Genomic DNA, 27,341 nt, shown 5'->3' on the forward strand with positions numbered 1-27,341 from the left:
GGTGCTGCAGAACCCGGAACCCCTGGCGGCACAGCACAGTGATTTGTCAGGCCGGGCTGGTGCTGCCTGCATATGCTGAAGTTGGCAACTGGGTAAAAAAAAAAAAAAAACAAATAAAAAAAATTGGAAACTGAATACTCTCAAGAAAGTATAACTGACTTGATGCAAATTGATGGCACCATCATGATTGTCACTGCCCTTGATGGCTGCAAGTGGGTCATGCCAGTAAAATGCCTCCGTGAGAGCAAAACGCTTAATAGATCTGAATTAGGTGCAGAAGCTTCCTGGCATAATCAGGATTATGGAGTCAGTGCACACTTGGTCATAAATCTCCAGATGTGGTATCGAGGAAGCTTAACCATAGACATGTCCCCTGAGCTTGGAGGGAAGTGGTGGATAGGAGGTCCTGATGGATTTAAGGAGTTTACCATCATTACTGTCTTATGCTCCTTCCTCTCCAAAAATAGGCCCTTATGTAGTCAAGCAGAATCACATCCAAGAGCTGTTGGCAGGGCCTGTCCACTCACTGAAGAAGGTGGTGTTGTCTCTATTCACCATCAACATGTCATCCATCAGACCTCACTGCGCCCCCCCTTCCTCTCCATGCTCCACATGGCCTGGCTGGCATGGCTCCACGACCACTCCATCCAGGGCACCTGGGCCAGGAGAGACCTGCTGGCCATGGCGCTAGAAGGAAGAGGTGCTGGGCTGGGAGTTTTCAACACTACGAACATTGAGGCTTTAGCCAACAAATTAGAAGCTATGGGGAACTGGCTTGTGTTAGAGGTGTTGCCTACCAGGGAATTAATAAATGAGAAAGACCACTAGATGCGGCTGTGAGTGTTGGGCATTGAAAAAATAACATCTCTCTTGCTCTTCACTGCATCCAGGCCCAGATATAGGTGCAGACTGTCGTTGCAGGTGTCCTGAGAGAGGGGGATAACAGTATCCTCCCCACCGAGATCCGAAAGATCATGTGAGATGCAGCCACAGAGAAGGCACGGAAGCTCCAAGCCTGCTGTCAGCTTGTCAACTTCACCCACAACCAAGTCCTCAACACAGTCATCACCTACGTTCTGATTGTTACAGGGGCACGTATCGAAAAGATCTACCCCGTTGGGGCCCTGGGGATTAACATAAATGGGTCTGCGGTCTGCCCCCTGGACCACCACCTGTGGGCAAGGGCGGGAAATGGCGGTCGGTAGATGGGGAAGCCTGCATTTTGGAAAAGGGGCTGGGATTCATATGTAAAATGATGCCCTTAAGGCAAGCGCCAACCCTTATTGGTATGGATTTGTCACTTGTAAAAGAGATGTTAGAGCATGTAAATTTACCGCAGCTGTTAAACTGTACATCATGATGGTAGTGTTATAAAGCAGATAATGGAACAAATTAAGAAGGTGGGAGTATACCACTGGTGGAAAAATTTTTCTTTGGCTGGTCCCCCATGGCCACCAGCGTCCTCAACGCATTGTTGCACCCTATAGCGGTTATTTTGCTAATGCAAATTTGTGTGTGCATTGCCATGGTAGTGACTTGTTATTGGATGAGGCAGATGAAACTCTGCATTGACAAAGAGGTGCAAGGACTGAGCCTGGTCAAACGCCTCCTACCATAGTCAAGGGCAAGACTGGGTTGGCCTCTGTGTTTGCCACCAAGAAGAACCTTTAGCTCTGCTGCTGGCTGCAACCCAGTAGGCGTTGAGCAGTGGGGACATATGTCATGCCAGACCTTGATGTGAGGGATGGCCTCCTCTGTTATAAGAGGGCCATCCAGGAGGGAAGGGTAGGCCAGGCTGCCTGCGGTTGGCACGAATCACAGAACGCTGAAGGTTGGAAGGGACCTCTTGAGAGGAATTGGTCCATGGTGGCCCCCTGCCCAAACAGGGTCACCTAAAGCAGACTGCCCAGGACTGTATCCAGCTGGGTTTTGACTTTCTCCACAGATGGAGACAATTGGTTTGACTTGGAGATGGACCACACATGGACCACGCGGTGGTATGTGTTAGACGGGTCTAACACTGTGGAATTGGTCCGTGGTGGCCCACTCCCAACACTCTGCTAACTTCCTCTATTTGCTGGAGTGGTTACTGAGGTGATGATGAAGAAGGAAGGGGAGGAGGAAAATCTCCACAGATGGAGACGATTAGTTTGACTCGGAGATGGTCCACACACGGACTACGTGGTGGTGTGTGTTAGATGGGTCTAACACTGTGGAATTGGTCCGTGGTGGACCACCCCGATCATCTAGAATGAGTGTGTATGGCAAAGGGCTGGCAAGACCACTCCTCCTGGTGCAGACTGGCCCCCTGCGTTAGAACGAGTGTGCGCGGGAAAAAGAGCCAGCAAGGCCACTCCTCCTGACACAGGCTGGCCCCCTGTGTCAGGATGAGTCTGCACTTTTGACATATAAAAAGCCCGGGGTTCGAGAGAGATCGAGAAGGAAGTGGATCCAACTACCTTTTATGGTCGACTTTACCTCCGCGGGGATGCCCGCTAAAGTAGTGCCTGCCACCCCATCTCTTCACAATGCACCCCAGAGCTGGCCTCTTGGTCATTGTATAAGCGTGTGGGTCGGTAAGAATCTGTGCTTAACCTAGTTTTTGGTAGCCTTTAGTTATCTCTCTTTCTAGCTGGTTATATCTCTGGATTTTATATCTATTCTGGATCTTGTAATAAACTTTCTAGCAGTTTGGTGTGTGTGTGTGCGTGGCTTATGTCTTTCTCCACCTGGAATCCTTCGATCCCTGGAACAGGGGGCTTGTATCATGCCCTTATCCTTTACTCTGGGTGAGGCCGATCAAGCTCACAGCTTGGCCCATGTCCTCCCGCTTAGCAGCGAGTTTTGTTGCCTTCCTGTCTCCTTTCGCTGCTCACGCTCCAGAGAAGGGGGAGGAGTTGATGCTTTTTCTGCACTTTCCCTGGGGCTAACAAAATCTTCTAGCATTTCCTCAGCCCCCCCCCCCCCCCCTTGTATTTCAAGCATCTCTGGCCTATAGAGCGTAATGAGCAACACTGCTTCAATTTCCCTACTCCTTCCTTTTTATTCTCTCTTTCTAGAGTTAATACAAATGGATCCTTGGGTGCTATGTTTATCCCACATGCTTTCTGCCACTCTGGATGTTCTCAGAGTGTGAAAAACATATCTGCGTAAACGACTTCATCCCACTTCCCTTCGTAAGAAAAGCATTAACTCTAACATCGTATCATAGTTTAAGGATCCATTTTCTGGCCATTTTTCTCCCCCTTCCAATTTATACAATGGCCACCACTGGTTACAATATTTTATCAAGGTCTTTTTGCTTGTGATTCCTCCTGGGGGATCTCCAATTTCCTTCCAGTGTTTTAAGATGCAACCCAGGGGACTTTTAAGCATTAAATTTCGACTTTCCTGGTTTCCCATTTTTACTTGCTTTGCTGACTACCCACCTTACTGATTCTTCACTTCGTTTTCTCAACCGCAATATACCTTAATTACTTCCACAAACCTGTACTTTTCTTCCCATTCAGACCAAATTCTGCACCCTGTGCAATAAAAATACCATTCAAATTTTACCCAAAACTTTTCGTTACACTGGATACTACTTAGAATGAAATCTGTCTTACATTCATTCCCAGGATGAAACAAACAAAGCGCAGTCTCAATGTAATACATATATTTTCCTTTTGCTTCATCCGTCTCCGGATGTTTCCCTCACGGGATAACAGAACCGTGGATCAGAACTCTGCACTCGCTTCGTACTTAATTGTACGTCTCACATATACATTTATTTTTGCTTCGTTCATCTCCGGCTGTTTCCCTCACGGGAGAACAGAACCATGCATCAGAACTCCACACTTGCTTCATACTTAATTGTACATCTCACACATAAGTTCACTCATTCCATATCATGCAGTTGTAGTTCAATTACTATTTCTTGTTCCAGACGTTATTCAACAGATACAGGATACCGAATTCAGAGGCTTAAAACATATCCATATGTAATAAATTAGGAGGCTGATAACAATAGCTAATATTGCACAAATTTCAACCTCTATCCACATACGCACAGGGGGACTTTAACCCACAATCCACACAAACAACAATGGGGACTCTAACCCCAAGCACCCGTATACTGCTAGTAGGTCGGTGCTGCAATACCCAGTGTATGACTTATGGGTAGCCCAAAACCACAAAGTAAGGTAGTGCTTTGAAGCTGCGTACATGTCTCAGGGTCTTGTCTGTTCCTGCGATGATCCAACGGAGACCAGGGAGTCTCTCTGGAGAATTCTCCAGGGGCGCCCTGAGGGTCCCCGGCCCCAGAGGGTCTCACAGCTGAATGGAGAGTCTCCTGCCTGGGTCGCCAACTTGATTCAAAGAAATCACTTCACAGTACGCACTATAAAGTAAAGCACAGACCTTTATTGGCGCCGGGAGCACATGGGGGTTCAAACCTCCATACACGTCTCCAAAGCACAGTAAATTTCAGGGGTTTTTTTATACTTTACATTTCCATCTTGATATAATTTTATCTAAAGCATCCACACATACAATTTGGCAAGTTACATAACTGTAGTTCTCTTATCCTACTGCACACTTGGGTTAGGGCTACAATGACAGTCTATTGGTTAGTATTAATCAGGATTCTTACAGGTGTTTACCTTTTAGCTTTAGTATTATTGATCAACTGCTAATACCTGCGAGCTACGTGCTTAGTTCTTCGTTCAAATTGTTATCATATCTTACCATTAGGGATGTCCCTGCTTAGAAGCAATTTACAGAAGCAGACGCAAGCTGTCTACAGGCCCGAATTGTAACGCATTGCTTATCATGCCTCACCAGAAGGGCAGGTCCCCACCCACAGAGGGCCCCCTGCTAAGCGAGCAGTCATGTTTAAGTGCTGACTCATACTTATGCTAAAAAGTAAAGTTATTTCATTTCAACTAAGGCCTAATGGCTTGGTCTCAACAGAGTGCTGGTCCATCTAGTCTAGGTCATGCTTGCCTAGAAAGGTAGGACCAGATGATCCTTGAGGTCCTTTCCAACCTGGTATTCTATGATAATTCTCTCAATTCTCCTCCTCAGGAAGCTGTAAAGGACAATGAGATTACCCCTCAGCCTCCTTTTCTCCAAACTAGACAAACCCAGAGTTCTTAGCTACTCCTCATAGGACATGCCTACTGATATTGAGCCTACTGTCAAACAGCACCCCCAGATCCCTTTCTGCAGGGCTGCTTTCCAGCTGCTCCACTTCCAATTTTTACTTGTGCCCAGAATTACTCTGTAATTACTTCTGCACTCTAGGTGCATAATCTGGCATTTGTGTTAAATTACATCCCATTGATGATTGCCCAATGCTCCAATCTATCTAGATCCCTCTGCAAGGCCTCTTGTCCCTCAAGAGGGTCAACAGCACCTCCCAGTTTGGGATCATCAGAAAACTCGCTAATGGTGCATTCAACTCCTGCATCCTGATCACTGATTTTATTGAACAGAATTAGCCTTAGGATTGAACCCTAAGGAACACCACTGGTGACCGGGTGCTAGCCAGATGTAGCCCCTTTGAGCCCTGATATTCAGCTAATTCTTCACCCAGCACAGCATGTACCTGACAATCTCACAGTTGGACAACTTGTCCAGAAGGATACTGTGAGGGACAGTATCAAAAGCCTTACTAAAATCCAGAAAAACTCCATCCACCACCTTCCCTCCATCCACTAGGCAGTTGACCTTACTGTAGAAGATCAAATTACTCAGACAAGACATTCCCATTGTGAATCCATGTTGACTGTGCCTGATGGTTGCATTGTATATTCAGCGTAGTCTAATAAATGATTTAATTTAGATGGAGCCAGACACCATTCTCTTTTAGTGAATTAGTTCCTGGATTAAAAAATCTCTTGTAGTGTGATTATTTGTGTTCAACACACCTCTGTCAATTTACATCAGCAGAGAATGTTGGCCTATTTTTTTGGAACTGGGATTGTCTGTTTATATTTTACTTTATTCTGCATTAAAGTACCCTTACAATTCTCAATGGAAACTCATTAAAGAATAAATTATGACTGAGACACTAATTAGCCTACTAAAAGATGTGGCCCAGTAAAATGAGAATTATATAGTTGTATGAAAACAAGAAATGTGTTTCTACCCTATGGAAAGCTACTATATGAATTAATGGAGATGAGAACAATATAAAGATGATAGACAAGGTATCACAGAAATTACTCTATAAGAAATACAGTTTAGCAAGTGGCAGCTATCAACCCAGAAAAATATCTATCAATACAGAGTGATATCTTGTCAGGGAAATCTGCGAGCTGGTTAATTCTTCACAAATATTGCCATTTTCTACTACAAGTTATAGGACTTTTCTAGAAGTGCATAACTCTAACTTTTTTGTTTCATAGGCCAAGATGATTTTTTAAAAATCAGTATATAAAGCATTTGCACAAGAGAGAATCAGCCCTCCATACAGCCACATAAATACAATGAAAACTGAAAGCAGTGGTAAAATCCTGCTGTGAAGAAAGTTACACTAAAATTGAAACAGGATTGTACTTAGTACAAATCTATCTTGGAATTCTATGAGACCAGCACCAAGACTAGCAAGATCCAAGATGATATAGGTCAGATAAACGCACGTGCAAACACTGCTTGGGAGCTTGGAAAGAAATGTGATCTTACTTAAGGGGAAAAAATTGAAAGCTTTCTCCTAATGAGAGTTTTTATTAAACTGAGATTAATTCTATTGCAAGTTCTACAAGGTTGTATGATGCATACTTTGCATGAGCAACAAGTTGGGATTAGACACTGGCAAAACTAATGCCACTCTCAAATATTTTGTGCAGAAATGGCCGGGGTTGCTGTGGTAGATTGACCCACTCACCAATGACTGTCACAGACAAAACAGACTAATTTATTACCAATCAAATCAGAGTAGGATAATGAGAAATAAAACCAAATCTTAAACACCTCCTCCCCACCCCTCCCTTCACTCCCAATTTTCCCTACCTCCTCCCCTCCAAGCAGCACACAGGATGGAGAATGGGGGTTCCAGTCAGTTCATCACATGTTTTTCTCTGCTGGTCCTTCCTTCTCACACTCCTCCCCTGCTCCACGGGAGACAGTTCTTCATGAACTTCTCCAACATGACTCCTTCCCACGGGCTGCAGTTCTTCACAAACTACTCCAGTGTGGGTCCCTTCCATGGGGTTGTAGTCTTTCAGGAATGGACCATTCCAGTGTGGGTCCCCTGCAGGGTCACAAGTCCTGCCAGCAAACCTGCTCCCACGTGGGCCCCTTTCTTTTCACAGGTCCACAGGTTCTGCCAGGATCCTGCTCCAGTGTGTGGTCCTCCATGGGCTGCAGGCGGATGGATATCTGCTCCACCATGGACCTCCATGGGTTGCAGGGGGATAGCCTGCTTCACCATGGGCTGAAGGGGAATCTGTGCTCTGGTGCCTGGAGCATCTCCTCTCCCTCCTTCTTCTCTGATCTGTGTGTCTGCAGAGTTGTTCTCACATATTCTCACTCCTCTCTCTCTCCTGCTATTGTTCCGCCTAGGGTTTTTTCCCCCTTCTTAAATATGCTATCTCAGAGGCACTACCACTGTAGCTGATGGGCTCAGCCTTGGCCAGCAGTGGGTTCATCTTGGAGCCAGCTGGCATTGACTTTATTGGACATAGGGGAAGTTTCTAGCAGGTTCTCACAGAAGCCACCCCTGTACCCCCCCCAAGAAAAAACCCTTTCCATGCAAAAACAGTACAATTTCTTATGATAACAGTAGTTCACACATGCTTGTTACCATCACTCTGTAGGAGGCAGCCACCCAACAGCCAACCAGCAGAATGGATCATGACAATGCATCATTCAAGTGTAACCCAGTCCAGTGAAGTTAGTCCATTTTAATTATATCATCCTCAGGTTAAGCAAACCTGCCTAATTTCACTCTGAAGGGGATGAGTCATGCTCATGTATCCCGTTCCACCCACTCTTCTTTAACAATCAGCTCTGGAACAAATACATTTTAAATGGTTGCACTCATTTTACTAATAAACACCTGATGAAGACATCTACTCAGGTGCCTGATTTCAGCAGTGAGGTCAGTAGTCCTGCTATCTGAATTGTATTAGCATATTCAATTCCTGTGCAGCATGAACCCACCCAACTACTCATACTCTGTTGGATAACATAGGACTTTTTAATTTCCATTGCCTCTTCTTTATAAAAGACATGAAGATGAGGCCTAGTTGCCCACCAAGTAGAAAGCTATCCTACACTGTTCAAACCTGCAAACTCTCCAAGAACATTTCATTAAATAGGTAGTTTTTCAAGCCTTACTCTGTAGTTTGTTTTTTTTTTGTTGTATTGTACATTCATATTACTGACCCTCCTGCAGCTTTCTGAAGCAGTTATGCAGGAGTATGCCTGGAGGCAAAGCCAGCAGTGCAACCACACCTCCCTCTCCCTGAAGTCCTGTCCTCTCCACCCAAGGTGTCTCCTCAGCCAATACCTCCTGACTAGTGCATTTTGCAAAGCAGTTACTGAGCAAAAGCTTTCCGGCTTGATCTTGGGGTGCAAGTCTCTGCAGGCAGTTTTGCAGAAGAGATGTGAGGATTTTCCTTGCTGTGTTACAGGGTGATGAGTTTTGAACGGACCCAGGGCTGAAGGAGCTGCAGTGCAGCTGCCAGGGTGGCCCGTGGCAGGGCTGGGGCACTGGGGTCAGACTCACACTGGTGGGAGAAAGGGATGCAAAAGATGTATAAAAAAGGACTACACTATGTCTGTGTGTCACCGTTACCATAATCAATTGTTCTTTCTCCCATAAAGCTCAGTCTGGGTGGATGCAAGAGAGAGGGTCTCATTTCAATCTCCTCTGTGCATTGGCAGGAACTATTTTAAGAAAAACACCTTTCAGTAGAGCACAAGTACTCTCAGGATGTCATGGTTTAACCCAGCCAGCAACTAAGCAACACACAGCTGCTCACTCACTCCCCTCACAGTAGGATGGGGGAGAGAATCTGAAGACTAAAAGTGAGAAAACTCATGAGTTGAGATAAAGACAGTTTCATAGGGAAAGCAAAAGCTGCACACACAAGCAAAGCAAAACAAGGAATTCATTCACCACTTCCCATCATCAGGCAAGTGTTCAGCTATCTCCAGAAAAGCAGGGCTACATCATGCATAATGGTGACTTGGAAAGACACATGCCACAAGTCTGAACATCCCCCCTTCCTTCTTCTTCACCCAATTTTATATGCTGAGCATGACAACATATAGTCTGGAATATCCCTTGGGTCAGTTGGGGTCAGCTGTCCCAGCTGTGTCCTCTCCCAACTTCTTGTGTACCCCAAGCCTACTCACCAGTGGGGTGGGGTGAGGAGCAGAAAAGACCTTGACTCTGTGTAAGCACTGCTCAGCAGTAACTAAAACATCCTTGTGTTATCATCACTGTTTTCAGCACAAATCCTAAACATAGCCCCATACTAGCTGCTATGAAGAAAATTAACTCTACCCCAGAGAAAACCAGCAGACAGGACCAGCCAGCACTGTTGAATACCAGCTTCAGAGCTGATCGGGGAGACAAATGCAGTCATAAACTGAGACACAGTTTGTGTCTTTCACTTCTTCTAGCTTAACCCTGCACTTAGCCCTACCTCCATTTTCCAAGGTCCTTCATCACTGCAGGGTACAAGCCCTTCTCATAGCACCTTTACAAACCATTCTGACAAGTATAGGCAGTCCTTACCTCCTCTTCTAATTTTTCATTACAGGTTTCCAACACCTTTAAAGCAAAGTTACAGATCAAACCCTCAGGTTTTCCTCCAAGCACTGGAGAAACAGTATTTCTTCCCTGCAGATCACCTGACTGCCTCGCTCCACCTCACTGCTCCTGCTGATGGATCTCACTGGGTGGCTGATTTCATGGGGGTGTTTGGTTTTCATGCTAGTAGAGGTGCTTGAATCCATTCCTCACCTGGTCAGAACCCACCTCACCACACCATTTTTTACTTTTTTTTCTGCTAACCTTTGGGTGTTTGACTTTGCAACCTGAATAATGTCCTGTTAGGGTATACATTTTCATATTATGGAGCTCCCCTTTGTGAGAGGAGGAATAGCATCACTTGCCTCAAAAGTGTCATTATATTGTGCTTTATGCCTTTTCCGGCAGTCTTTTTTCTTTCTGCCCTTTCTTCCCTCTAGACAGATGCAACTGCAACATCCTCTCTTCAGGCAGGAAGCAGTAGATAGTTATATGTGCAGTTCTGGTGTCCTCAACATAAGAAGGACATGGAGCTGTTGGAGCAAGTCCAGAGGAGGGCCACGAGGATGATATGGGGGCTGGAGCACCTCCCATATGAAGACAAGCTGAGAAAATTGGGGCTGTTCAGCCTGGAGAAGAGAAGGCTGCGTGGTGACCTCATAGCAGCCTTCCAATATCTGAAGGGGGCCTACGAAGATACCGGAGAGGGACTCTTCATCAGGGACTGTAGTGATAGGGCAAAGGGTAATGGGTTCAAACTTAAACAGGGGAAGTCCAGGTTAGATATAAGGAAGAAATTCTTTACTGTGAGGGTGGTGAGGCACTGGAACAGGTTGCCCGAAGAAGTGGTAAATGCTCCATCCCTGGCAGTGTTCAAGGCCAGGTTGGACAGTCTTGGGCAACATGGTGAGGTGTCCCTGCCCATGGCAGAGGGGTTGGAACTAGATGATCTTAAGGTTCTTTCCAACCCTAACCATTCTATGATTCTATGAGTTAGATAAAGAAAAATTTGACCCTGTAAAGATATGGGTCTTGAGCCAAGGCTGTATTTCAGCTTCTATTGTGCTATCCCGCAGCAAAAACCACAGTTACCCATGGCAAATCCTGGAAAGACAGAAAGCAGTCCTTGCAAAATTTCTATTACAGCTCCTGTAGCAGCACTTACCCCATATTCAGATGCAAATGTGTGATCTGGAAATCATTGGTAAATAAAAGGGGCCACTGGAGGTGGCAATCCAAACCAAAATTCAAGATGCCACTGCAGAGTTTGATTACATTCATCTTGCTGTCAAGAATGCTAACCTAGTAGAAAGTGTGGACAAGCCGGTAACGGAGGTGAGCAGAGGCCACAGATCAATGGGCAGAACTATTGCTTGAAGCAGAGCTTAGGCCTTTTGGCAACTATAGGGTTATTTAGCAAGAGCAGCTAAAGCTATGCATAAGGAAGTGCGAGCAGAAGCCACAGAGACTTAGCAAGAGCAGCTAAAGCTATGTATAAGGAACTAACACTATGTATAAGGAAGTAAAACTATGTATAAGGAAGTAACTCTGTTATGTTGGGACTTTCCACTGAGAGGAAAAATGGAATGTGGAACCACAAAAGCAGAAGGTCTTAAAGGTCGTGACAGAAATGCAATATTTGGCAAGTAAACCGCAACATTTAGCAAGTAAGCCTGTTGGACTTTTAGGGAGGACCAATGAAATCATTGTATCTGGGTGTATGACGCACAGCTAACAGAGCAATGTAACTATATAATCAGATGTATCAGCAATAAACTTTGGCAATGGCTTGATCACGTTGGTCGTCTCAGCGTTGTCCGTGACTCCCGCGTCCACAAGTGGCGCCCGAACAGGGACCCTCAGATCGGCGATTCGTACAGACGAGTCTGACAAGCCGGTGGAAAAGAGGGGGCGGAGAGCTGGTTGAAATCAGCACTGCCCCGGTGCTGGAGGACAGTCAGGTACCTGCAAAACTGGAAATCTCACCCTGATCAGGTGAGCAGCCGGGGAGGAGATGGGGCACTCGCTATCCAAAGAGGAACAGGCAGTGATGAAGCTCCTCCAACATATTCTCTCTAAGAGAGGGCTGCAATATGACAGTGCCGCCTTACAGAGGCTGTTAAAATGGTGCCGTGATCGTGGCTTTATCCCCACGGTGCAAGCAGCATTTGCAATTTCTGAATGGGAGCATATAGGACAAGCGCTATGGGAGGAGATCAGCAAAGGGACAAAAGATGCGCAGAAACACTCCACTTTGTGGCGGTTGATGTTAGAGACCTTGAAAGAGATGAAATCAGAGCGAACGGCCGTGGCTTCTGTACTTATGGCCACTGCACCCTCTTCGGAACAGTCAGGCTCAGGAGCAGACGCCACAGCTATGGTGTTTGCTCCTCCTGTTGTGCCTGGGACGATTCCGAAACAGTCAACACAAACAGCAGGCAAGGGAAAACTCCGTCGCCATCTGCAGAATGCATCGCAGACGACAGAAGTGGCTGTTCCTGCCCCAGACCCAGAGGAAGGGGACCCGGAGTCCGAACTGGATCCGGGTCAGAACTCTCCGGAGGCAGAGCCGGACTTGTATCCTCCACTCCCTGATTCTGACTCTGAATCTGATCAATCGGTTTGCTTGGCTCACCAACAGCTGGTCGCAGGCTCGGGGGACAAACATCAATCCATCCTACAAAGGCTGGCAGCCTTGGAAGCCGGCGGCAAAGCAGCAGGGACATCGGCTCCACCCTCTTCTAAATCCTTTTTGAAAGGGGGGCTTGGTGGGGATGGGTCCGTGGGATCCGCCGGGAGTAATAATCCGGCACATCGTTGGCGCGGGTTCATTCGGGATGCAATAATTGATGGGGAATTTACTGATATGGGGCCCTCCGCTTATCCTGTGTTTACTATGGCGCAGGGGGCAAAAGAATGGGAGACACTAGACTTAAAAATAGTTAAGGAGGCCCGACATGCTATGAGCACCTATGGCCTGAAGTCATCTTATACTCAGGCCATAATTGCTCACATATTTTCAGCTTATATCTTAATGCCGTATGATATTCGGTTCCTTGCCCAGTTGCTGCTTGTTCCGCATTTGCAGCTGTGGTTTTTTAATAAGTGGGATCTAGCCTGCCAAAGGGTTGCTAGTCAGCCTCGCCAGCCGGGAGATCTGTTGCTTGGAATAACAGCCGATGCTTTGTAAGGAAAAGCTCAATATGATGATCCGCAGAAGCAAACTAATTTGCCAACGGCGGTTTTAGCCTTGTCCCAGGAGCAAGTGTTGAAAGCTTGGTATGCCCTGCCTGATGATAAAACTGCTCCAGGTTTCTTGTCTGTTAAGCAGGGTCCAACAGAATCTTACCAACAATTTATTGATAGACTGTTTGACGCATTAAGAAAACATCCCGATTTGAGTAATGAAATGAAGGGAAAATTATTAGTTATTGTGGCTTTTGATGGGGCCAATGATCAGACGAAACAAATTCTGAATACATTGCCAAGGGGAACGTCTACTGCTCAGCTGCTTGAGGCAGTGAAGCGTATGGGGCTAACAAGCAGGTGTGGTGTGGAGGCTGTGTCAAAGGTAATATCGCCAACCGGACACAAGCCTGGATGTCTGTGTTATTAATTCAGCACTTGAATAAAACGTTACCATGGGATCCACAGGAATTACAGCTAGCAGGATCCATAAATGGAACTAAAGATGGCTTGTGCTTTGGCTTTAGCGCTAATATAATTGATACCCCGGTTAGAATGAGGTGTATAAGCTCTGAGAGCGGTGTGCAATGCCAGGCACTTGAGGTATGGACCGATGTATCTGGGTCGGGTATATATGGGATAGGAGACGCCTCCAAGACCCGAGCATGGTGTGGGGGAGCTATGGGACTCGAAGAGTCTGGTCGACATGAACTATTCACAAACATGTCGTTAGCTTTGCCTAAGGGAGTCTTTTTGATTTGTGGTGATTGTGCCTGGCAGGGCATCCCAAAATCTCTGCTTGGGGGACCGTGTTATTTAGGAAGACTTAGTCTACTAGCACCCTCTGTAGAACTTTTCAAAAAACAAAATAGAACTCGAACTAAACGAGAATTACACACCTTCTCATCAACATGTGATGATTCAGTATCTCTTATAGGGAAGGCTGAAAATCTGTTGGCCAGCATATTTTGTCCTGGCTGTGCATCTACAATTGCTAATGCAAATCTGCAGAAATTGGCATGTTGGGCTGCAAAACAAGCTAACCTCACCTCAGAAATCTTAACCGACCTAATGAAAGATGTTGATAGTAATCGTAAAGCTATTTTACAAAATCGCGTGGCTATAGATTTTCTTTTGTTAGCAAATGGACATGGTTGTGATGATTTTGATGGAATGTGTTGTTTTAATTTATCTGATCATTCGAAATCGATACATGCAAAGATCCGAGAGCTATGAGAGAATGTTGGCAAAATTCGGATTGAGACCGGACTGGATGATTGGCTGAAGAACTTGGGAATTAGTGGGTGGTTAAAACCGCTGATATATAGCTTATTGCAACTGTTATTAACCCTTGTAGTTCTTTTGTGCATTATTTGTGGAATCTTTGCTTGTGGGAAGGCGTTGATGAAAAAGGCAATGTCCAAAATCTGGTTAGTACAACAGTCACCTACATCGAATGACATCATCAATGCATTCATGATGGAAAATGGACATGTATATGAGGACGGGGCGTAAGTGCCTCTGCTCAAAAAACAAAAAGGGGGATTTGTGGATAAGCTGGTAACGGAGGTGAGCAGAGGCCACAGATCAATGGGCAGAACTATTGCTTGAAGCAGAGCTTAGGCCTTTTGGCAACTATAGGGTTATTTAGCAAGAGCAGCTAAGGCTATGCATAAGGAAGTGCGAGCAGAAGCCACAGAGACTTAGCAAGAGCAGCTAAAGCTATGTATAAGGAACTAACACTATGTATAAAGAAGTAAAACTATGTATAAGGAAGTAACTCTGTTATGTTGGGACTTTCCACTGAGAGGAAAAATAGGATGTGGAACCACAAAAGCAGAAGGTCTTAAGGGTGGTGACAGAAATGCAATATTTAGCAAGTAAACCGCAACATTTAGCAAGTAAGCATGTTGGACTTTTAGGGAGGACCAATGAAATCATTGTATCTGGGTGTATGACACACAGCTAACAGAGCAATGTAACTATATAATCAGATGTATCAGCAATAAACTTTGGCAATCGCTTGATCACATTGGTTGTCTCAGCGTTGTCCGTGACTCCCGCGTCTACAAGAAAGGGCTTCATTATCCGAGGGTTAAACTGGTTATGTGAGATCACTTTCTTCCTCTCCCTTTCTGTCCTCATGGAAAGCCTTCATCCTATATAAAAAAAGGCTACACCAGCCTGCAATGGGTTTCATTAGTCTGATCACTTGAGCTGATGCACAATATTCTTCCTGGAGGACAGTAAGTTAGAACAATTATCTGTCCCATCTAAAAACACCAAGGCACTGATACAAGACACATGTTTTTATAAGGCTGTCCTTACCTCATTATCTGAAGGGGAAGGAGAGGTTTGGAGTAGCAGGAGGAAAGAAATGGGAAACCTATATTTTAGTTTTCTAACTGAAACAAGGATATTCTGTGACCCCTCATACCCTCACACTCTCATAATTTTTACTCATTCTCACTCTTTGTTACACCACTGTATCATGAGTGTAGCTGTGGGACTGGTTTACATTCCAACCCTGAAAGCAAGGTGGCAGGCATTGGAGATCTACCATATTGTTCAGTTCAGTAGCTGGATACCAAAGTCAGTGATAAGACCTAGTAGAAGTGCTTAGGGAAATTAAAAGCATTGGAATTTCATTGCTACCCAATCGTAGGCTCCATGGTGTACAGAATATTTTTCTAAGCCAGAAAGATAAGAAATCTACAGCAGGAATAATGCGAAAGTATCATGCTTCAGACAGAATAACTTCCTCTCCAAGCTGCTTTGTCATCGTGACTGTGGTGGTTTTAAATCAGGTCCCCATGAGCATCTTTCACCTCTTGCTGATCATTTCTACTAGTTTCTCAGAAGACTGAGAGGTGAGCTCAGGCAAGGTACAGTCACACAAAGCTGCTGTGTCACAGAGGAGTATGTTGGTTCACACTGGCTGAAAACAGCCTAGGTCACAGAGGCCAGCACCTGGGGAGCTTCCCCCAGGAATGAGGACCTTGTATTAAACACATCTTTCTAGAGAGGTGTTCCATGTCTCCAGGGAACGGTACAGGGAGAGAAAGATATGGTGACTTGTTCTGCTATTTACATCAACGCAGAGTATGTAAGAAGAATTAAAAAAAAAGTAGCATTTACATTCTTGAATTGACCATTTTTTCTGCCAAAGATCGATACTTATATCTGTGCAAAAGCAGCTGAGGAGTAGAGTTAATGAAGGCAGCAGATTTTAGAAAAACGGTAGCTATGAACTGAATATCAAGTACACTGGGCATATAATTCTGTGTTGACCCAAGACTCTTGATGTAATAAAAGTTACATCTGGAGAGTTTGAGATTCTGGGGTGTGTTGTTCTCTATTTACAAAGAATGTACACAGAATTCTGTCTCCTTGAATACAGTAGAGACAAACAACAGGATGCAGTTTCTTTGTTCAGAAAATTGAATCCATTTTAAGCCAGCATTCTGTTCAAAATTAGAACTTTCTCTCCATCTTTGGATTTTTTTCCAGGGCCATGCTGCTGGTACTTCTTTTGCTGGCCCTGGCTTTTTTTGACTGCATTTTTTTAGGTTAACTTCTCACTCACATATACGCACCTTTACGATCTAGTCTGAACCCATTGTCTGCATTTGCAAAATGTCACAGAGAAAGCTTTTTGACTGGTACGGTCCAGGCTTTCCTTAGGACCTTGCTGGTCTGTGAATTGGGTAGCAGTTTTTACTGTTTCATTTGTTGCTAGACAAAAGCATATTCAATTATTTTCTCAGTGGGGTTATATGAAAGTCTACTAGCTATACTGAAGTTTGAGATCACCAATATATCAAAGTTATGAACCCTGGCAGCTACTAGCATCCTCCAGCCCAGAAGTGTTGTATTTATTATAAGAAAACAAGTTAGGATACACAGGAATTCAACTGGCAGGTTGACAACATGATGAGAATTGAGAAGATGAATCTGATTTATATAAAGGTGTGCATTTAAAGTGAAGCATTCTTACAGGTTTAGATTGTTAGGTACTAAAGGTAGCCTGAAATTGATTTGATTAAATTCCCTTTGAATTTGAATTAATCTAAATAAAATTTAATTCTGAAAAAAAGTATACAAAAAGGAATTAAATGCAGTTTACCTAATCTACTTTAAAATTAATTTGATTTCACATCCTTGAGGGTCACCTTCTATGTATAAATTATAAATATTACCTTCCTGACTCCTTTCATGACATACATGAAAATGAAATATGTCTGGTCAGTGTAAAATTAATATATACCGACATGCTTGAAGCAGCATGTAATAGGCATTCAGCACTGTTCTGAAAAATAACTCCAGCTGATGATATACAAAACAGAATGGTATAACAATGTGATCTGTGTGCCAAATTTGCTCTTAGCAGCAGTGGTTGATAGATGTGACTCATGAACACTGTGATTTAGTAAATGCTTTGCTGCTTGGAAGGAATAATATAATAGCTTGGGTTGGAAGGGACCTTTAAAGGTCATCTAGTCCATTCCCTCCTGCAATGGGAATCAAATAGGAGAGTTCACATAATTCATCAATGGGAAAGCAGCATGGGAAAGCGGCATGAGCAAGCTGCTTGGTTGGCCCTAAAGCTGACTGAAGCTTAGAAATCTAGTTTAATGGGAATGGCAGTTTGATGTTTGTTTTATTATTAATTTGAAGTTAAATGAATATTTGAAGAAATAGAAACCCTAGGTCCTGAAAAAAACATTTCCAAGTTTTTCAGTTTCTGAATTTTCTGAAATGATTTCACAATTACAAGATCTTTTTACATGTTTACCTTCACGGATTGTTCCATTGTCATATTTTCACATTATTTTATAATGCAATAGTTTAAATATTCTATATTCATTCTAAAAATCAGTGGGGTCTGCTCAGTGCTGATATGAAACACTTTCTCTTTATTCAGGGTAACAAGTTGTTGTGGTTTAAGCCCAGCTGGTAACTCAGAACCACACAGCCACTCGCTCATTCCCCCCTTCTTCCTCCCCCCGTTCCCAGAGGGGTGGGGAGGAGAATCAAAAGAATGTAACTCCCACGGGTTGAGATAAGAGCAGTCCAGTAACTAAGGTATAATACAAAATCACTACTGCTACCACCAATAATAGTAATGATAAGGGAAATAACAAGGGGAGAGGATACAATTCCTCACCACCCGCCGACCGATACCGAGCCCAACCTGAGCAGCGATCTGGGCCTTCTGGGTAACTCCCCCCAGTTTATATACTGGGCATGACATGCTGTGGTATGGAATACCCCTTTGGCTAGTTTGGGTCAGGTGTCCTGTCTCTGCTTCCTCCCGGCTTCCCCTCCTCCCTGGCAGAGCATGAGACTAAGAAAGTCCTTGATCGAGGTAAGCATTACAGAGCAACAACTAAAAACATCAGTGTGTTATCAGCACTGTTCCCAGACTAAAGTCGAAAACACAGCACTGCACCAGCTACTAAGAAGGAGAAAAATGACTGCTACTGCTGAACCCAGGACACAAGTCCTGTTTGTGTCACTGAAAAGTAATTATTTGACACATTGTCTCATAAAAACACTTTCTGAGCTCAGGCTTTTGTAGGATCCAATTTTAGCAAATGGATGGCAGTAATTGTCTCAGCCTTCAAATCTACTCTTCCTGTTCTTGTGAATTCCCATCTATTAACATTGCAGAAAACAAATACACTTACATCTCTTTGCTGGCTATGCAAGGAGACCGGCTTCCTGATGAGCAGCCAACTTACCTGGATAAAGCTAAGTATCATAAATACCAACTACTTTTCTCCAAAATCATAGAACCATAGAATAGTTAGGGTTGGAAAGGACCTTAAGATCATCTAGTTCCAACCCCCCTGCCATGGGCAGGGACACCTCACACTAGACCATGTTGCTCAAGACTCTGTCCAACCTGGCCTTGAACACTGCCAGGGATGGAGTATTTACCTGTTCTAGGGATGGAGGCAACCTGTTCCAGTGCCTCACCACCCTCACAGTAAAGAACTTCTTCCTTATATCTAACCTAAACTTCCCCTGTTTAAGTTTGAACCCATTACCTCTTGTCCTATCACTACAATCCCTGATGAAGAGTCCCTCTCCAGCATCCTTGTTGGCCCCCTTCAGATATCGGAAGGCTGCTATGAGGTCACCACGCAGCCTTCTCTTCTCCAGGCTGAACAGCCCCAATTTTCTCAGCCTGTCTTCATATGGGAGGTGCTCCAATGTTTCAATATAAACCAAATCTAAGTCATGTGTTACACTAGACAAATGAAGAGCTAGAGACGGCAAGAAACACAAGATAGCAGGTGCCTAGAAACATTTACAAGCACAATTTGTTACTTACATAATGTCATCTAATAATATCAAGTAATCTTTTTTTTTCAGAATAGATTCCAAAATTAAATCTGAATCTTTTCTGAATTAAAACCCTTTCTGACTGTAGAAAATTTCATTGAAATCAATACAGCTTTGCAGGAAAGAGGTTGATATGAAACAACTTTTTCTGACAGAAGTTATTCAGAAAGTGTTTCTCAGCTGTAGGCACTCCTGACCTTATAAAAACTTTAACTATTCTCTAAAACTTGAAAGCTGTGATGGTTATATATGCAGTACTCTGTTCCTTTGACTTTTCCCCTTCCTTTAAAATGTAAACCCATGACAGATATATCTTTCACAGTACACTTTGCAAAGGCACCGTTCAGAAAAAAAGTCTTTAATTACAGCTGAAATATATTAAACTTCAACCACAAAGAAAACCTTTACTGATTTTGAGTAATTCCATGATTTGGGAAAAAAAAAAAAAAAGGTTTGTTCCTCTTCATGGAAAACAGAAAATCTTTGTGGAAAAAAAATAATAAAAAAATTCAGTTTTTTGCTGAAAAGTAGTTTAGCTAGAAAATATTTCCAATTTTTTCCAGTCTGTCAGCTAAGGCTTGGTCTAGCAAGTCAATGGAACCTAGCTGACAATGAAGTCCTGTCATTTAAATGTAAAGATAGAACCAGTGACACTTATGTACAGTTTGTATAATAATAAAATGCCTGCTTGCAAGCCTCTATTGAAATATTTCTTGAAATTATTTGAATGAACATTTCCAATATGTTTGAAAACCCAAACTGTGCACACACCACCAACAACCTTTGTAACATAATTTATTATTCATACAAAACAAATAGGATAGTTCAGATAGTTCTTTTCCTTACAACATTCCTATAATGAAGGAAAGCCACACAGATTTACAAATGTTAACATTAGTCATGTGATGTTATGGGGATCAAGTAAAATAATTGCCCAATATCTCTGATTCATCAGATCTCAGAATTGTTTGCCCTGTCCCCAACATCCATGTGACCTCATCAATACCTGACATGCTCTATCAAATCTCCATTACATTCTTTCTCAGGATATTGTAGCTACTTCCTTATACCTTGCAGTAAAAGTCTTAGAATAGTAGCTCATGTATCATTATCCTTGCATGACATCAGTTCTTGCAAATATCTTCTCAGCATTTCTCTTAGTGGTTTCCATTTCTATTTGTGTAAACATTTTGTGCTATTAAACAGGAAGTCACTTAATTTTTCACCTGTCCCTTCCTCAGTTTAAATAATACACATATATGTCTCCTTCCTGCTGTTGTTCTCCCATACAGGAAAAATAAGGAGGTTCAGGACACACATTAATAATAAATGACTATATATAGACTATAGAAAAAAACCCAACCATCAATATTAAAGGCTTTTTTCCATAAATTGAAGGTATCCTTTTTTGCATGTACTCGACATCCAGTTTCTATTTAACCCAATGGGAATGGAGTTAATTCGTTTTCTTTCCCCAGCACTAACAAAACCTGTGAAAAGCAAGAGGGTAAATCATTTATACAATCTGTTAATTCAGTGTCCTCATATATGACATTAACTATGTGGGATTATATACCACATGGATGGGAGGAGATCCAAATCAATAGTGATGGAGCTGTGAGGGCTTCAAAGGAGGAGATCTCAAGACACAAAGAAACACTTTGAGCAACATAATTGAAATGTGGCACTAACCAAGGTTAAGTGCCTAACACAATGAATTGCAGAATCTCAGTGCAGAGAGATCTTGATAAATGTAAGGATTGGGCCAACAGGTAGCTCATGAGTTTCAATAAAGTGGAAGAAGCCCATGCATTGGTACAGCTCAGAATGGACTGGCAACAAGAGCACTCTTGTTGGACATAAGGCAAACCTGGCTGATGTGCTGAGCTACATTAGGAGGGTATAGCTGGCAGATTGAGGAAATGTATTATCGCACACCATTCTGTGCTGGTGAGGCTGGCTCTGGAATATTGCCTTAAGTTTTCATAGAATCATTGAATAATAGAATACCAGGTTGGAAGGAACCTCAAGGATCATATGGTCCAACCTTTCTAGGCAAAGCATGACCTAGACTAGATGGCCCAACACTCTGTCCAGCTGAATCTTGAGTGTCCAACATTGGGGAGTCCATCACTTCCCTGGGGAGATTATAACAATGGCAAATTGTTCTCATTGTGAAAAATTTTTCTCTTGTGTCCAGCAGGAATCTCCCCAGGAGTAACTTGTGCCCATTACCTCTCATCTTTTCCATATGACTCCTTGTAAAAAGGGAGTCTCCATCTTCTCTGGAGCCACCCTTTAAATTCTGGAACATGATGATAAGGTCTCCCCTAAGCCTTCTTTTCTCTAGGCTGAACAAACTCAGCCTTTCCTCATGACAGGTTTCCCAGTCCTTTACTCATCTTTGTGGCCCTTCTCTGGACCTGTCCACATCTTTTTTGTAGAGCAGGAACCAAAACTGAACGCAGTATTCCAGGTGTGGCCTGATGTGGTTTAAACCCAGCTGGCAACTAAGTACCACACAGCCCCACTCACCCCCGCCCTTCCCCCCCTTCCCATGTGGGATGGGGAGGCGAATTGAAAGAATGTAAAACCCGTGTGTTGAGATAAGAACAGGTTAATAATTAAAATAAAGTAAAATATACTACTAATAATAACAAGGGAAGTTATAAGGAAAGAGATAAAAAACTAAAAGGGAAACCCCCCCAATGAACAAGTGATGCACAATACAATTGCTGTGTTATCAGCATTATTCTCAGACTAAAGCCAAAACAGTACTGCACCAGGTGCTAGGAAGAAAATTAACTCTATCCCAGCTGAAACCAGGACACCTGACAAGCACTGAGTAGAGTAATGACTTCTTTATCTCTGTTGGTGATCTCCTTGTTTATGTAACCCAGCATCCTGTTAGCTTTCTTTGCCACAGTTGCACTCTGGTCACTCATATTGAACTTGCTGTGCACCAGGACCCCCAGGTACCTTTCCACAAAGCTGCTCCCCAGCCAAGTAAATCCCAGCTTGTGCTGCAATTCTGGATTGTGTTTACCCAGGTGGAATACCTTACACTTGTCATTGTTGAACTTCATAAGGTTCTTGTTAGCCCACTCTTCCAGCCTATCCAGGTGGCTCTCCCTTCCAAAGTGTCCACTTCCCCACTCAAGTTGGTGTCATCGGCAAACTTCAGCAGGGTACATTTGATCCCACCATCCAGATCACTTATGAAGACCTTGAACAGCGTTGGACCCAATATTGATCCCTGGGGGGCTCCACTGGTGACAGGTTGCCAGCTGGAAAAGGAGCTATTTACCACCACCCTCTGGGTGTGGCAGGTCAGCCAGTTCCCCACCCACCACACAGACCACTTGTCAAGACTGTGAAGTGTCAGCTTCTCTAGGAGGGGGCTGTGGGAAACTGTATTGAAAGTCTTGGAGAAATCCAGGTAGACTATGTCCACTGCTTGCCCCACATCAACTGAGTAGGTTATTTTGTTGTAAGAAGGTGATCAGGTTTGCCAAGCATGATTTGCCCCGGTGAATCTGTGCTGGTTTTCCTCAGTCACGTGCTTCATTTGACTTGTGATAGACCCCAGGAGGCTTTGCTCCATAATCTTCCTAGGGACTGAGGTAAAACTGATGGTCCTATAATTTCCTAGATTCTCATTTGAGCCCTTCTTGTAGATGGGGGTGACATTAGTCTTCTTCCAGTCTTCTGGGACATCCCCTGATCTTCACAACTTCTCAAAGATTATGGAGAGCATCCTCACAATGATGTCAGCGAGCTCTCTTAACACCCTCAGGTGGATATTGTCAGGGCCCATTGATCTTTAGAGGCTAATCTCCTGTAATAGTTCACATATCAACTCTTCCTTCATTAATGGTGGATCTGTGTCTGCACCAACCTGGATTTTGTATCCCAAGACCTGGGGCCCAACAGTGCCGATAAAGACAGAGATGAAGAAAGAGTTGAGAACCTCTGCCTTTTCAGCATTGTTAGTAACTAATTCCCCTCTCTTGCCTAGCAGTGGGTCAATATTTTCCTTCTGTTTCTGCTTGTTGCTTACGTACCTGAAGAACCCTTTTTTGTAGTTCTTGACATCTCTGGCCAGTTTCAGTTCAAGCTAGGCTTTTGCTTTTCTAACAGTGTCTCTGCACACCCTGGCAATGCCCTTGTAGTTCTCAACAGTTATTTGTCTGCTTTTCCATCTCTGGTATGCTTCTCTTTTGGTTTTGAACAGGCTCAGAAGCTTGCAGCTAAGCCAAGGGGGTCTCTTGCCCCACCTACTTCCCTTACCTTTAAAGGGGATGAACTGCTTTTGTGCTTCCAGGAGAGCATTCTTGAAAATGTCCCAGCACTTGCTAGCTCCTTTATCCTCCATGGAAGCTTCCCACAGAATCCCTCCCAGCTGAGCTTTGAGTGAGCTGAAGTTTGCTCTTCTGAAATCTAAAACCTTTGTCTTAGTACTAACCTTCAGCACTCTCAGCTGGATCCCAAACTCCACAATATTATGATTACTGCAGCCAAGACTATCACTAACCAAGATATTACAAAGCAGGTTTTCTTGGTTTGTGAGTAGCAAGTCTAGCATTGCCTGTTTCCTGGTTGGCACATCTAACATTTGTATGAGGAAGCAGTCCTCCACGCACTGCAGGAACTTGGTGGATGACATGTGGGCTGCTGTGTTGTTTTTCCAACAAATGTCTGGGTAGTTGAAGTCACTCATAAGAACCAGGTTCTGTTGAGCTGAGGCTTGCTTGAGTGACCTAAATATTGCTTCATTGGCCTTCTCATCTTGGTTTGAAGGTCAGTAGCAGATGCCTACTGTAAGATCCCCCTTGGAGATGGACCCCTCTGATCTTAACCCAGAGGCATTCAATAGGGCTTCTACAATCGCCGTAGTTGACTTCTGTATATTCAAGGTTCTCCTTAACATAGAACATGACTCCGACTCCTCCTTTTCTTCCCTGCTTGTCTTTACAAAACAGCTTATAGCCATCCATTGTGATACTCCAGTCATGTGAATTATGCCACCATATTTCAGCTATTCCTATGGTATCATAGCTTTCTGACTGGGCACAGAGCTCCACTTCCTCCTGTTTGCTCCTCAGGCTGCATGCATTGGTATACACACAAAGGTGGTTGGCCTTCTGCTAACTTGGGAGGCAGTTAAGGAGCATTTGTCACTGCTCTGGTTGACCTGGCTTGTTCCCCAGTTAGTTGCAACGGTGTGAATGATGCCACTTTGGACCCTGCCCCCCAAGTCCTTCAGTTTAAAGCCCATCTCATCAACTTAGCCAGCCTGCTGCCAAAGATTCCCTTGCCCCTTCTAGACAGGTGGATCTCATCCCTCCACTTGAGTGGACAAACTGGAACGGGTCTACTGAAGGGCTATCAGTGGGGCCAGGGGCCTACATATATGCTGTGACAAAAGGCTGAAGGATTTACTTAAACTACTTAAGAGGAGACTACGGGGTGATCTAATAGCTACCTATCACTATTTGAGGGGCAATTACAGCCAATTTCTTGGTAGTGCTAGATGATATAACAGAGGCAGTGTCCAGAAATTGTGGCTTGGAAGGCTCAGGTTGGACATTAGGGGCATTAGAAAGGATGTTTTTGCTAGCAAAAACTAGTGCAGCACTGGAACAGGCTGCCCAGAGTTGCATTCAGTCCATGGAGGTTTTTCAAGACTTGGCTAAAAAAGCCATGGCTAATATTTTTTTAGTCTGATAAATAGTTTCACTTCAAGTAGAAGATTGGACTACATGACCACCAGTGTCCCTTCCAGCCCACATTTCTAAACTCCTGTGAAGTAAATTGATCTGAAATTTGTCCACTTTAATGCCACCCACCAATAGATCCAGACCTGGAGGATATGTAACAGAATGTGTTATTCATGGAATCATAGAATAGTTTGGGTAGAATCATAGAATCATTTAGGTTGGAAAAGACCTTTAAGATCCATCAAGTCCAACCATAAATGTAACACTGGGAAGTCCACTGCTAAACCATGTCCCTAAGTGACACATCCACATGTCTTTTAAATGCCTCCAGGGATGGTGACTCAACCACTGCCTTTGGTAGCCTGTTCCAATGCTTGACAACCCTTTTGGTGAAGAAATTTTTCCTAATGTCCAATATAAACCTCCCCATGTGAAACTTGAAGCCGTTTCCTCTTGTCCCATCACTTGTCAATTGGGAAAAGAGACCAAGCCCCACCTAGCTACAACCTCCTTTCAGGTAGTTGTAGGGAACAATAAGGTCTCCTCTGAGCCTCCTTTTCTCCAGGCTAAACAACCCCATCAGTCGCTCCTCATAGGACTTGTGCTCTAGACCCTTCACCAGCTTTGTTGCTCTTTGTTGGACATGCTTCAGCACCTCAATTTCTTTCTTGGAGTGAGGGGCCTAAAATTGGACACAGGATTCAAGGTGGGGCCACATCAGTGGGGATGATCATTGCTCTAGTCCTGCTGGCCACACTATTTCTGAAACTAGCCAGGATGCTATTGCCCTTCTTGCCCACCTGAGCACACTGCCAGGTCATGTTCAGCTGACTGTCGACCAACACACCCAGGTCTTTTTCTGCCAAGCAGCTTTCCAGCCACTCTTCCCCAAGTGTGTAGCATTGCATGGGGGTGTCGTGACCCAAGTGCAGGAGCTAGCACTTTGCCTTGTTGAACCTCACACAACTGGCCTCACCTCATCGATCAAGCCTGTCCAGAACCCTCTGTAGATCCTACCTTCCGGTAGATCAACACTCCTATCCAATTTGGTGTTGTCTGCAAATTTACTAAGTCTATGCACTTGATCGCCTTGTCCAGATCATTGATAAAGACATTTGTACTGGTTTCAGTTGGGATAGTTATTTTTTTTCCTAGTGGCTGGTACAGTGCTGTGTTTTGGCTTTAGTCTGAGAATAATGTTGATAACACACCAATGTTTTAGTTGTTACTAAGTTGTGGGGGGAATGAGCAAGCGGCTCTGTGGTACTTAGTTGCCAGCTGGGTTTAAACCATGACAGTCCTTTTTGGTGCCCAATGTGGGGCACAAAGGGTTGAGATAATGATGGATATGACCAGACCATGTTAAAACAAATTCGTTGTAAGCATTCATTGTATTGTAATAGTCACTGGTCACAATGTTGCTTCATCATTCTCAAAGCTCATGTGTGTGCGCTCACTGGTACGCTATGTAATACTGTTCTTGTCATATGTGCTCCCTATGGTGATGCTTATTCGTGGGGCTTGGGCTAAGGTTATAATTTTGTTGTACTTTGTAGTGCTAGGTTATGATATGATAGAATTGCTGGTCATGAGACTAATCTGGTATGTGCACTCAGTAATGTCGTCACCTTTGTCCCTCGGGAGCCATCTGTTGGGAACTATTAACAATTACACCTTTGGCCTTTTCTCCTCAGAGAGCCAACCGGTAATAGAAACATTTTCCTACAGCCCCTCTCCCTCTCCCCCTCCCCGATAATTACAGTAATACATGAGAATTTTAAAGTTTGTTAATATCCTTTGGATACCCTTGAAACCAGCTAAGAACCAGCATGTTGTTGAATATGTTTCAGATCCTGCTTAGGGTTAAACAGTTACCTGTGGCCACTCAGACGCCCGTGAGAAGCACTGTGGCTCAAAGGAAGAGAGGGACTTAGACTCCAGTGACAGGCACTGTGGCTACTCAACTCTGGTGACAAGAATTGTGGCTACCTCAACACCTGCAACATGCACTATAGCTACTCAAATCCCAGTGGCAAGTACTATGGCTACTCAAACCCTGGCAACAAGCATTGCAGCCACTTCAATCTCCCCAACAAGCACTGTAACTACTCAAACTCTGATGACCAGTACCATGGCTACTCAAACTCTGGCAACAGGCACTGCAGTTATTTTTATCCCCATAAAAAGCACTGCAACCACTCAAACTCCAGTGACAAGTATGGTGGCTATACAAAGGAATGTACCCTCAGCAAGTCTGCAGATGATACAAAGCTGGGCGGGAGTGGCTAATACACCTGAAGGCTGTGCTGCCATTCAGCAGGACCTTGATAGGCTGGAGA

General features: G+C 44.0%; 1 long non-coding RNA gene across 1 annotated transcript; it reads left to right on the top strand.

Annotated features, from left to right (window-relative positions):
• Positions 1 to 4,187: 4,187 nt before the first annotated feature.
• On the top strand, positions 4,188 to 27,341 carry LOC115619188. The gene is made up of 3 exons (XR_003994945.1): positions 4,188 to 4,199; positions 13,267 to 13,272; positions 27,256 to 27,341. It is a non-coding gene; the product is annotated as an uncharacterized LOC115619188 (long non-coding RNA).

This window comes from Strigops habroptila, chromosome W, assembly GCF_004027225.2.
Source record: "Strigops habroptila isolate Jane chromosome W, bStrHab1.2.pri, whole genome shotgun sequence".
In the NCBI taxonomy this organism is placed as follows: Eukaryota; Metazoa; Chordata; class Aves; order Psittaciformes; family Psittacidae; genus Strigops; species Strigops habroptila.